Source organism: Ochotona curzoniae, unplaced genomic scaffold (assembly GCF_017591425.1).
Source record: "Ochotona curzoniae isolate NIBS_2020 unplaced genomic scaffold, NIBS_Ocur_1.0 contig_883, whole genome shotgun sequence".
In the NCBI taxonomy this organism is placed as follows: Eukaryota; Metazoa; Chordata; class Mammalia; order Lagomorpha; family Ochotonidae; genus Ochotona; species Ochotona curzoniae.
In genome coordinates this window covers 5,310,058-5,321,950 of record NW_024466599.1, presented here as the reverse complement: position 1 = coordinate 5,321,950, position 11,893 = coordinate 5,310,058, and positions in this window count along the sequence as shown.

Below are 11,893 nucleotides of genomic sequence, written 5' to 3'. Positions count from 1 at the left end.
CTGTATTTTAAGAGACAGGTAAATTTACAACTTTCTGAAATTTATTGATACTTCTCTCTTATGTAAAATGTAATGATATCCATATTTTTGCATTGTGATACACTTGGTTCGGTACGCCTGGAAATTTGTATAGAATTGGACTGCATTTCTTAGAATGTTTTCCCATAGGTCAGTTTCCTGGGCCATCTGTTGCTCAGATGTAAATGATATCCGATTCAGTGTTAGGGATAAAGTGGACATTTTAAAACTAGAAAAGCTAATTGTGTGATTGTGAGTGCCTTGGCTACTGTTAGAATGATGTTTGGATATTCAAATGGAAAAAAATATGCATTTGAGAGGTGGAAGCTAGAAGATTGTTCTGCAAGAAGGATACATTGGCCAGTACTGAGTTATTAGCTACTCAAGTAGCCACATTTTGAAAGGCAGATTTTTCATCTGGTTCACTGCTGACCTGGTGACAGGCTTATTGCCTCCTCTTCCCATGATTCACGTTAGGAACCCAGAATCAAAGGTGAAACTAGAGCTCCAAACCAGGCACTCCAACATGGGCTGCAGGGCACCTAGGCAGTAGAACTGCTGCAGCCCACTGTCTTGCTGTGCCGCTAGCTGTGGGGGCAGCCTGTGTCGTCTCCTTTTGACACTTGTTGGGCCTCCCTGCACCAGCGCAAGGACGTTGGTAGAGCACAGCCCAGAACTCAGGAGGAGTCGGCTCCTTTCCTCGGGAAGAGTAAGTCAAAGAATTGGTGGTGAAGGCACGATTTAAAACCACATCGGAGTTCTGTTTATGAGAGAGTCATACAGATCTTACAGCCACTACTTCACTCTTCAAATCCCTGCCAAGGTCAGACAGACCAGCATGCTACTGTTTGGGACATCCGTAATGGGAGCTTCTAGGTTCAAGATCTGGCTGTACTGATTCCAGCTTACTAAGGAATACTCTGGGAGGCAGCGCATGATGGCTGGAGTTCTCGGGTCCTCCCTGCCACAGGAGACCTTGAGGCAGCTCCAGGCTGCTGGCTTCGGTTTGGCCGAGCTCTGGATCCTTGGAGGGCAAACAAGAAGATTAAGAACACAGTCTTAGGGCCCAGTGCGGTGGCCTATCGGCTAGAGTAATCACCTTGAACACGCCAGGATCCCATATGGGCATCAGTTCTAGTCCCAGCAGCCCCGCTTCCCATCCAGCTCCCTCCTTGTGGCCTAGGAAGGCAGTTGAGGACAGCCCACAGCCCAAAGCCTTGGGATCTTGTGCCTTGGTGGGAGACCTGGAGGAGATTCCTGGATCCTCCGGTCACTTGGGGAGTGAATCATCTGACAGAGGGTCTTCCTCTCTGTCTCTCCTCCTCTCTGTATATCTGCCTTTCCAATAAAAATAAATAAATCTTGAAAAAAAAAAAACAACCCACAAGCCTCTGCCTTAGACAGGAGCTAGTGTTTGGTGCAGTGGATTAAGCCACTGCTTGGGACACCTACATCCCATAAAAGTGCTGAAATGTGTCGGGGTTTTTTTTGTTGTTGTTCTGTTTTGTTTTGTTTTGTTTTTACATTGCATTATGTGACACAGTTTTATATGCTCTGGGATTCCCCCGAAAACCCGCCCCCCCCCATGGTGGATTCTTGTTGCATTACTGCAGTTCAGATTCAGTTGAGATTCTTTCCTTGCAAGCATCTACAAAGCATAGAGTCCAGCATCTTATTTTCCAGAAAAGTTCAACAGTTTCTTGGGGAGACCGTCTCTGGTCTGAAGGTAGAGCCGAGAGAGTATCATCCCAATCAATTAAAAACCCCGACATTACATCAGTAACAATTTATAACATAATGGAATTAGTTGACATGGTATTGTGTAACCAGCATGTTAAAAGAGAGAGAGAGAAAAAAAAAAGTGCAAGTTCTGAACCACATCCTATGACTTCTACGTTGACATTACAATTATTTATATACAACTGAGTTCTATACACCTTAAACTGGCTATAGATTACTATTCAGCTGTCTCATGTCTATTTTAATTTTAGTATTTAGCAGTTCATAGCGTTGATGCATGATTTTGCAGAAAAAGTGCTGAAATGTTCTTGCCTGATCCTTGTCCCCACCCAGCTTCCAATCTAGCTTCCTACTAACGGTGCCTGGTTAGCAGCTGGTGGGCCAAATACCTGAGTCCCTGTCACAAAAATGGGAGATCTAAATTCAGTTTATGCTTTGTGACTGGCCTGGCATAATTTGAGGCATGAACTGGCACATGGAAGATTTTACTCTTTCAAAATAAAATGGACATAAGCTTTTTTTAATGGACCAGTATTGTATGCTTGCTGCTTTAATACAGTGTCTCAGGCTCCAGGCCATGCTTCCATGACCAGGCACTGAGTCACAGCTGTGTTAGCAGGCATTGGTTTTTGAACATCTTTGAAGATAGAAGTCAGTTCCATGTTTCTCCTGGTCTGTGGGTGAGGAAATGGGTGCAGAAGTTACTGCTTCTGTCCTGGGCTTCAGGAGTCAAGGATAGCACCAGAATTTGCACCCAAGTCCTCCCTGCTTTAAAGCTGTTAGCTCTTACTATGTGTGCTAACCCTTTGTTTTATTATTATTATTATTTTTTTTTAGCTTCAAGTAGTAATACTAGATGAGTACTTGAAAAATTCTAGGTCATTCTCAGTGGACACTTAATGGGTTGCAACTAGCTTTTAACATTTTGAATGGAATGGGAAGTACGTGTACAAGGACTGTATTCTGTTTAAACAGTTCTGCTGTATATGAATGGTGGGTTGTGACGTGGAATTGGTTTTGGGTGAGCCTGAGAGTTGTTTCCTGTTGAGTGGTCTTGTGAGGGTTCCTGCGTGCCCGCTGTGTTCTCAGCCTGCCGTGTTCTCAGGCTGTCAGGTGGTGTTGGGTCTCTGAACAATGCTGTGTGCCTTGCAACCTGACACTGCTAGTGAGGAGGCGTCTCACGAGGACCTTCACAAAATGCGAATCGGTAAGCGGGGCTGTGACTGGATTTCAGCTTGAAGTTCCAGAGTGCTGAATTGTTTATGGGCGCAGTGGGGTTTCCTACTGGGTGCTCATCAAGAGAGCTGTCTGGTGACTGGTGTGAACTGAAGCTTGTAAGCACTGTCTTGTACTTAAGGGAGTGAGGTTGTGTGCAGTATGGGTGGTTGCAGTGCTGGCTGTGATGAGCTGACAGTCCCTTTCCGTCGGTGTTGGCTTTGTTCTCATTCCCTGCGCATGCTACAGAAGATAGTAGCTGTCCCTAGTTACTCATTTTTAGCAGTAGAAACTTGCCCATGGGTAACACCATTTTTTCCTTGACAGCTTACAATGAAAACTAGGAAAGTTTTTCTTCATTCCACTAGAGGTATAGAGGAGTTGAGCCACATAATAAAATCTGGTTTAACCTTCCCATTGTTTTTAAGTCAAATTATTTGTATATATTTGAAAAGTAAGAGTGATGGATTTTCCAGCTGCTGATTCATTATCCAAATGTCTGTAACATCTGGGGTTGGGCTAGGCCAAGCTCGAAACCAGGGACTTGATTCGGGTCTCCCCTGAGGGTGACAGGGACCCCAAGTATTAGGTATGGCTTCGGGGTATGCATTGTGTGCATTGTCAGGAAGCCAAAAACAGTAGGCACTGGGACTGGCCAGATGGCTGTGCAGAGCGGCATTTTGACCGCTATGCCACACCTGCACGACCAACCTCTTTCAGTGTGCCCCACAGTGCCTCGGAGAGCCAGCCTCCAACCAGTATGTTTGAATAGCTTGGGTCTTTAAAAGGGACCAGACTGCTTGCTTTTCATTTTTGGCCACATTACAGATGTGTGGAGTTAGGCAAATACCAAGTGCTCTTAGCAGGCCTGTGGGTGAGGATGGGGATGCGAAGAGACCAGGTCCTGGGTTGTAGCCATTGCGGCCATTCTTTGAGTTAGCACCTTCAGAGAAGCCACAGCAAAGGCACACCACAACTTGGGAACTAGGAAACTAGTGGAATACAGTTAGTGACCCTTCTTGACGATAGATTTGTCTGCAGTGAGCTAACATGAGTGTGACTGAGTGGCAGGAAGAGGATTGGGGTAGATGACAGGTCTGCCTTCCATGTGCATTGATTATAAGTTGGGTCACACTAGGTTGCAACACCTTTGAAAAATCTATTCATTTATTTGAAAGGCAGAGAGAGAGGGAGATCTTGAAACAGCCCAATCTGGGCCAGGCTGAGGCCAAGACTGGAACCCCAGTCTGGTCTTCCAAATGGTTACAGGGGCCTAGTAGTTGGGTCCACATCATCTGGTGCCTACCAGGCACATGAGCAGGGAGTTAGATCGGCAGTGGTGTTGCTGGGCCTCGAACCTGCACTCCAGTAAGGGGATGAGGATATCACAAGCAGGGGCTTAACCTGCTGTGCCTCAGCTGCCACCCTCATGCCAGGTACTCACCTGGTTCTGTGATAGGTACATGGACTCTTAGTGTGAGTCGGGGTGAACATGTTTCTAGGCATAAAAAGTTGTGGAAGAGCAGGACAACCTAATTTTGGAACTAGAAAGTTGTAATAAGGAGACCAGTCTTGCGGGTAGGAAAGCCAACCACCCTACGAGCAGACCTATTGCCCTAGATTTTCAAGGACATAGACACAAAAAGAAAATGACAGTGTGACTTGGGAATGCAGAGTTTAAAAAACTATTAAGCAATGACTTTTCTTCTAATTAGCATCCTCAGATGGAATCCATTGGGGAAAGGTCACTCTGTTGAAATAAGAAAAATTAGACCCAGAGAAAACAAGCCAAGAAGGATATGCCTTTGTTTCTAGTTGGTCAGGAGTTATCCTGCGGCAGTAGTTCTCAGGCTTGAGCATGCATCAGAGGCACTTAGAGGAGCTGCTGCAGTGCACCCCAGGTTTCTGATTGAATAGGTCTGGGTGGGCCTGCCCGTGTGCATTTCTCCCAAGTCCCTGGACCTGGCCCACCAAGGACTGCCGCTTTAAGGAGACGTGGATAGTGAAGGCCAGAGAAAAGATCTACTGAGTGGGACCCAGCACAGTAGCCTAATGATCCTTGCCTTGCACGCCTGGGATCTCATATGGGTGCCGGTTCATGTCCCAACTGCTCCACTTTCCATTTAGCTCCCCACTTGTCCCTGGAAGTGCAGTCAAGGACAGCCCAAGGCCTTGGGACCCTGCACCCACGTAGGACACCAGGAAGAGGCTCCTGGTTTCTGGCTTCTGATCGGCACAGCTTTGGCCGTTGCAGTGGCTTGCAGAGTGGACCAGTAGATGGATGCAAGATCTTTCTCTTTCCTTCTCTCTGTGTATCTGCATTTCCAAGAAAAATAAATAAATACTTAAAAAGAAGAAGATCTACTGAGTGGAGCCAATGATGCCAGCATTCCATAGGAGCCACTGATTCAAGTCCCAGCTGCTCCACTTCTGACCCAGCTCCCCACCAAAGCTTCCGGGAAAGCAGTGCGAGATGGTCCCCGTGCTTGGACCCCTGCCACCCTATGGGAAGTATAAATGGAGTTTCTGGTTTCTGCTTAGGCCTAGCCCAGCCCCTGCTCTTTTGGTCCCTTGGGAAGTAAGCCAGCAGATGGAAAGAGCTGTCTCTCCTCCGCACCTCTCAAATACAGTAAATCTATAACACACCAGCTGATGGGTTTCATAGCAGAGCAACACCAGGAGGTTCACATTAAAACTGCCTATTTAGGCTTCTCTTGGTTGTTTTCCATACTCATTATTTTGCACTGAAGTAAGGAAACTTTATTGAAGTCCTGACCAGGCAGGTTGCATGGTATGCCAGGGACTGAGACGATGGCTTGAGTTCATACTGATCTTAAGACCTGGTAAGGGGCTGTAGATGTTGCTGGCAGATGTATATGTGGTCCAAGATCTGCCTTCAGCTAGTGTTGATACTGGGGACCAAGTGTTGATGGGAGACAGGACCAGAGCTTGGGGCAGGAGGCCAGGGGTGTACCCTGACAATGGGCAGGAGGCCCAAAGGTTTGAAGCTGGAGCATCCTGAGAACTGAGCAATGGCCTTGGAGGTCATGTGGATGGAGCCAGAGCCCCAGTAGTCCTGGTGTGAGTTAGGCCATGTGACATCATCACTCCATGACTTGCTGCCAATCCCTTTAGTTCCTGAATTGTTGAACAGAAGCAAGCACTTTTAAAAATGTAATAAAAGTAGCACGTAACCGTTTTGTGTTGAATTGACATAACTTTGTTTGCTCTTAGGGTTCAGGGCTATGGAAGGATTTTCCAAGAGTTGCATAAGGACAAACCCCAAGTATATAGGTAACTTGGATTATCTCTGCAAGTATTGTTTAAATTTCTTTTAAAAACTATTTTTATTGAAAAGGCAGATATTCAGAGAGGAGATACAGAGAGAAAGATCTTCCACCCACTTGTTCACTCCCCAAGTGGCTGCAACGGCCAGAACTGAGCTGAGCTGATTTGAAGCCAGGAGCCAGGATCTTTTTCTGGGTCCCAAGGCTTTGGGCTGTCCTTGACTGCTTTCCCAGGCCACAAGCAGAGAGCTGGATGGGAAGTGGAGCAGCTGGGACATGAACCAGTACCCATAGGGGATCCTGGTGTGTGCAAGGCGAGGACTTTAGTCACTAGGCTACTGCACCAGCCCTAAGTTTTGCTTAAATTTCTAACAGAACAGATAATGAATCGGTGAAAATGATGTTAAGGTGTTTATTGTTAACCACTTAGTACTTTTCCAAGGCTGAGTCTGGCAGTGAAGGGTGTAAAGAGGGGCTGCCTTTGGAGCTGCAGGTTAAGCTGCCACCGTCGGTGCCAGTTTCCCATCCTGGACTACCAATTTGAACCCTGGATGATATAGTTATCATCCAGCTTCCTGCTGAGGCATCCAGGAAATCTGCAGAGAATGGGTTGGGAAACCCAGATGAAATTCCTGGCTTCCAGCTTAGGCCTGTCCCAACCTGGGTTCTTGAGACCATTGGAGGGTGAACCAGTGAGGGTAGGAAATCTGTCTTCCTCCTGTGGCTCTGCCATTCAAGTCATTTTTTCCCCTGAGATTTATTTTTTGTATTTGAAAGGTAGCTGGCTCACTCCCCAGATGACTGCAATGGCTGGAGCTGACCTATCCCAAAGACAGGAGCTTCTTGTGTGTCACCCACGTGGATCCAGGAGCTCAGGCATGTGGGTCATCTGCTGCTTTATTAACAGGGAGCTGGATTCAAACTGGCACCCCTGGCACCAGCGCCTGAAGCAAATCAGTCTCAAGGGCCAGTGTGTCGTTCTTGCTCAGAGCAACTGTGTAGGACAATGCCCTCGCGTCTGCCTTGAATGTTGCTGTAGATGCTCAGCTTGAAAACCATGTCATGGCAGCTCTGCAGGGGGCCCTCCAGCTGTCCCTTTGAGCCTGCTCTGCCTGTCAGGTGGCAACCAGAAACTAGCCTGCCTCCACCGTGGCTCGAATCCAGGATTGGTGAGAAGAGGAGCCAGACTTGGTGAGATGGAGGAGCCCTGGGTTGTCTGTCCTCCTGCCACTCACTGTGGCATCAGGACAGTTCCTGAAGCTTTTTTGTCTAAACTCCAGGGAGATGCAAGGGCCTTACTGGCACACTCCATACCCCATGGATTGGCATGGATAGATTTTATGAATGATACTCTGCAAAATCTTGTGGAACTGGGGTATTACATACAGGTCAAACCAAAATCCAAAACGGAGCTGGAAAGCCTCATGGGACTAGATGGCAGTCATATTCATGTACATTTCTGCTTCACATCTGCCACCGGCTGGATGACAAAAGGGTGTCTGCTTTGAAATGATTTCTGGAACAAGGCACAAGATAACAAATCCATTGCCATGGATACAGTGCCAAGGGCCTGCCAAATCCTGCTCCTGTATCCGCTGCCTTGTTTGATGTGCACTCTTGCTGAGGAAGCTACTAGGCGGCTGCTTAAGGTTCTGGCTTTTGGGGGCAAGCAGTCCCTCAGAAGAAGCAAAGCGGATGAGCACTTGGGGACATCTAAGCCCCACTCTGTACCCTACTGTGGAGACAGGCACAGGTGTCTGCATGTCTCCCTCTAGCAGTGTGGAGTGGGGAGAATGCTCCTGTGGTTCCTGTGGTGGAAGCTGTTCTGAGCAGGCCTCATGGCTCACTGGGGACCCCTCTCGCCTCAGCTGAGGCTATGGTGTCTGCTGGGGCAAATGATCCGTTCTTACGTAAGGATGTCCAAGCCCAGGGACTGTGTGCCTCCTAGTTCAAATTGCTACTGAGCACACTCCATCTAAATGAAACACCACCCTTGTTGCCCCAGATCAGCATCTCTGCAGGTTGAAAACAGACCACTGCCCCAAGATCCTGCCCTTTGAAGGCCCTGAGTCCCCAGGCGTGGCTGCTACATGATGGCTTGGCATGCTGCTGAGCAGGCCCAGGGAGAGAGTAGGACAGAGCCAGGCACATGGCTCTTGTCCGTCTCAACAAAGTGAGCCAACAAGGAGGTCAGCTTGCCTGGCTCAGGGGACAACTGGGAATTGCTTGTGAGTTTTACTGTTCTCCCTGATGGCCAAAGGCAAAGAGCAAATCAGTCCAGACTATTAGCGATTTTGTTTCCCTGAGACAGACTCTAGAAATAACATTCCTCAAATGGAGTCACTTCCATGCCAGCCCCAAGCCATCTGACTGCTGACTGGCCCAGGACGGGGCCAGCCTTCCCCCAAGTTCTGAACACAGGCGGAGAACACGGGAGGAAACGAATGCCCAGCTGGGTCCACCCACACTGTGCCCTGACTTCAGGGGTCACAGTTGTGGAATAATGATCAGATAGCCACAGATCGAACAGATATAGACACAGAAGAAGAGGGAAAACGTGAACATTCCTTCCCATTGGTTGCTCTGCCTCCGAGTGTTCTGTGGCCTCAACAAATAGTTATTATTTAAAAAATTTTTTTTAAAGATTTATTTATTTTTATTGGAAAGGCAGATATACAGAGAGGAGAAGGGACAGAGAAGAAGATATTCTGTCCGATGGTTCACTCCCCAAGCGGCCACAATTACTGGAGCTGAGCCAATCTGAAGCCAGGAGCCTTTTTGAGCTGTGCTCGACTGCTTTCCCAGGCCACAAGCAGGGAGCTGGATGGGAAGTGGAGCTGCTGGGATTAGAACCTGTGACCATATGGGATCCTGGTGCATTCAAGGTGAGGACTTTTTAACTGCTATACTATCATGCCAGGCTGTTATTTTTGTTTTTTAAAAGATGTATTTATTTTTTATTGGAAAGGCAGATTTACAGCAAGGAGAGACAGAAAAATCTTCCATCTGCTGGTTCACCCCCCAAGTGGCTGCAACAGCTAGAGCTGAGCTGATCTGAAGCCAGGAGCTTCTTCTGTGTCTCCCATGTACGTGCAGGGTCCCAAGGTTAACATGCTTTACAATACCACCTCTACTTCCCCACATCTCTGCCTGCTGGAGAGGTTAAATGATGGTGCCAAGTCTCTGGCTGCCAGGCCCCATACCCACACTCTGGCTTCTAAACCGTAGGGCACCCACAGGAAACAACAGAAAGCAGAACTGGGTGGTGTGCCACAAGGACAAGGCCCAGGGCCTGGGCCAGATGATGGCAACGCCCCTGCCATTCTCTCCCAACCCCCCCATTGCTAGGAGGGCTCCCTGCTGTGGGGAATGGCAGAGTATTTGGCAGAAACTGGGTAAAATACTGAACAGAAGACAGAATCTGCAGGAGGGGCTCTGTGTATTGGGCTTGGAATAGGGAACTGCCAAATTCCCTGGCTTTTGCTTAGGAAAAGGGACAGGCTGCTTTGGGCGGTTGGCATCAAGCTGCCACTGGGACATCCACTGCTGGGGTCAAGTCCCACCTGTGCTTCCAGTTTACCTTTAGACTTGCATGTAGCGCTGGAGGCAGCAGGAGATGGCTGCGCTACGTGGGTCCCCGATGCCATTATTCCCGTTAGAGGTACTAAAACCTAATAAGTGGGCCTGGCGTGATGGCTCAGTGGCTAAATCCTTGCCTTACACATGCCAGGATCCACATGAGCACCGTTTTGTGGCCTGACTGCTCCACTTCCCATCCAGCTCTCTGTTTGTAGCCTCGGAAAGTAGTAGAGGACGGTCCAAAGCCTTGGGACCCTGCACCAGTGTGAACCAGCACACACCAGAGCTTTCTCTCTGCCTCTCCTCTCTGTAAATGTGCTTTTCCAATAAAAGTGAATCTTAAAAGAAAAAAAAAAAGCGTGAAGCCAGGAGCCAGGCACTTCCTTCGGGGCCCAGAGGACTTGGACCATCCTGAGGTGCTTTCCCAGGTGTCAGGGTGCTGGATGGGATGTGGAACAGCCTGGACTCCAACTGGCATCTCTGTGAAATGTTGTGTCCCAGGTCATGGCTTTACTGCAGTATGCACAGCTGTGGTCCCAAGAATGTATTCTTTAATTATGTAATCTATATTGTTTACAAATTCAGAGAAGAAATGTCCATTTTGTTGTCTATCAGAGAAACTGAACACATCGCCATGTTTTGCAGATTTACTTGTTTGAAGGCAGTTAGAGGCCTTCTATCGCTACTCTGCAATGGTCCAAACAGACGATGCTGCATCAGGCCAAAGCCAGGAGCTTCTTCCCTATCTCCCAGAGGAGTGCAGGGGCCAAGCACTTGCGCCATGGTCAGCTCACTTCCCAGGTGCGTTAGCAGGGAGCCAGATCTGAAGCAAAGCAGCCAGGATACAGCTTGGCGCTCCCATGGGATGCTGCCATCTCAGAGGCTTATCTCATTGCCCAAGGCCCCCACATGCTTAAGAAAACTATATACAATGTTTGTACTTTCTAATTAGTTGTACCATGGACGCGTCTTTAAGATGCATGCCATGTTCAGCTGGTATAAGACACCCAGCCAGTGATTAGTATAACTGTGAGGGAAAAAATGCTGAGAACTGAAGTCTGGCCTGGTACGGTGATGTATTCTCAGTTTACACCATTCCTCAGAATATGGCTGTCCTACTGCTCCTAGGAGCTGGTGTGTGTGTGTTTTAATTAACACGATTACTTATTTGAAAGGCAGAATGGGCGGCTGAAGTTAGGCGCAGGGGCTGTGTCCTTTCCCCTGAGTGGACCACAAGCGTCTGCTTAGGTCGTCGTGACGGGAGGGGCTGGAATCTACCAGAACCTGCCCAAACCAACCATCCCGGAGGCGCCACCACACGGCCCCCGCGTAAGCCTTATTGTAATAAAAATAACAACTTGCATCCAAAGTCGTTAAGTTTTATTTAGCACCACACACGGTAAAGCCACACCGAGCTAAATTCATACAAAGCACTGCAAAAAAAAAAAAAAAAAAAAAACCCACAAACTGCCTTCTGAAGTTTCTGGTGAAATGGAAGTTTCTAGCGGAATGGACCAAGACGACTGAAATCTGGTTTTTGGATTCTCGGCTTACCTGCCCTACAGCGGGGCCAAGCAGTAAACAGGCATTTGGGGGAGCGCCTTTTCCGTGGACAACGGCCAAGTGGACATTCAGCCCGCAGCGGCGGCGTGGGGACACGACTCTCGGTAGCCCTCGCTCTCCCACCAGAAACACGGGTTGGGAGCAGGTGGGGTCCGCCCATGCCACCCCTCAAGGGCCCTCCTCCTGCCCCAGGCCGACCAGGCTGGGCACTGCAGCGTCCGCTCCCTGCGGCCACCCGGGACAGAGGCGCGGCCAGACCTGACCGGGTCAAGCGAGGACGTGGCCGGGCCGCGTCCAGGCAGGGGCCGGCCGGAGCCCCACGGGCGGAACGGGCGGGGGCAGCACAAGATGGCGGCCAGCCTGCAGCCGGGGCCGGGGCGCGGCCACCCCGAGCTCCCGGCGTGCCGCGCGGCGCCTGCCTTCCGCCGTCTGAGCCGGCCTCTCCGGGCGCCGCCTGCACTTCCGGGGGCCTCGAGTCTGGCCCGAGAGGG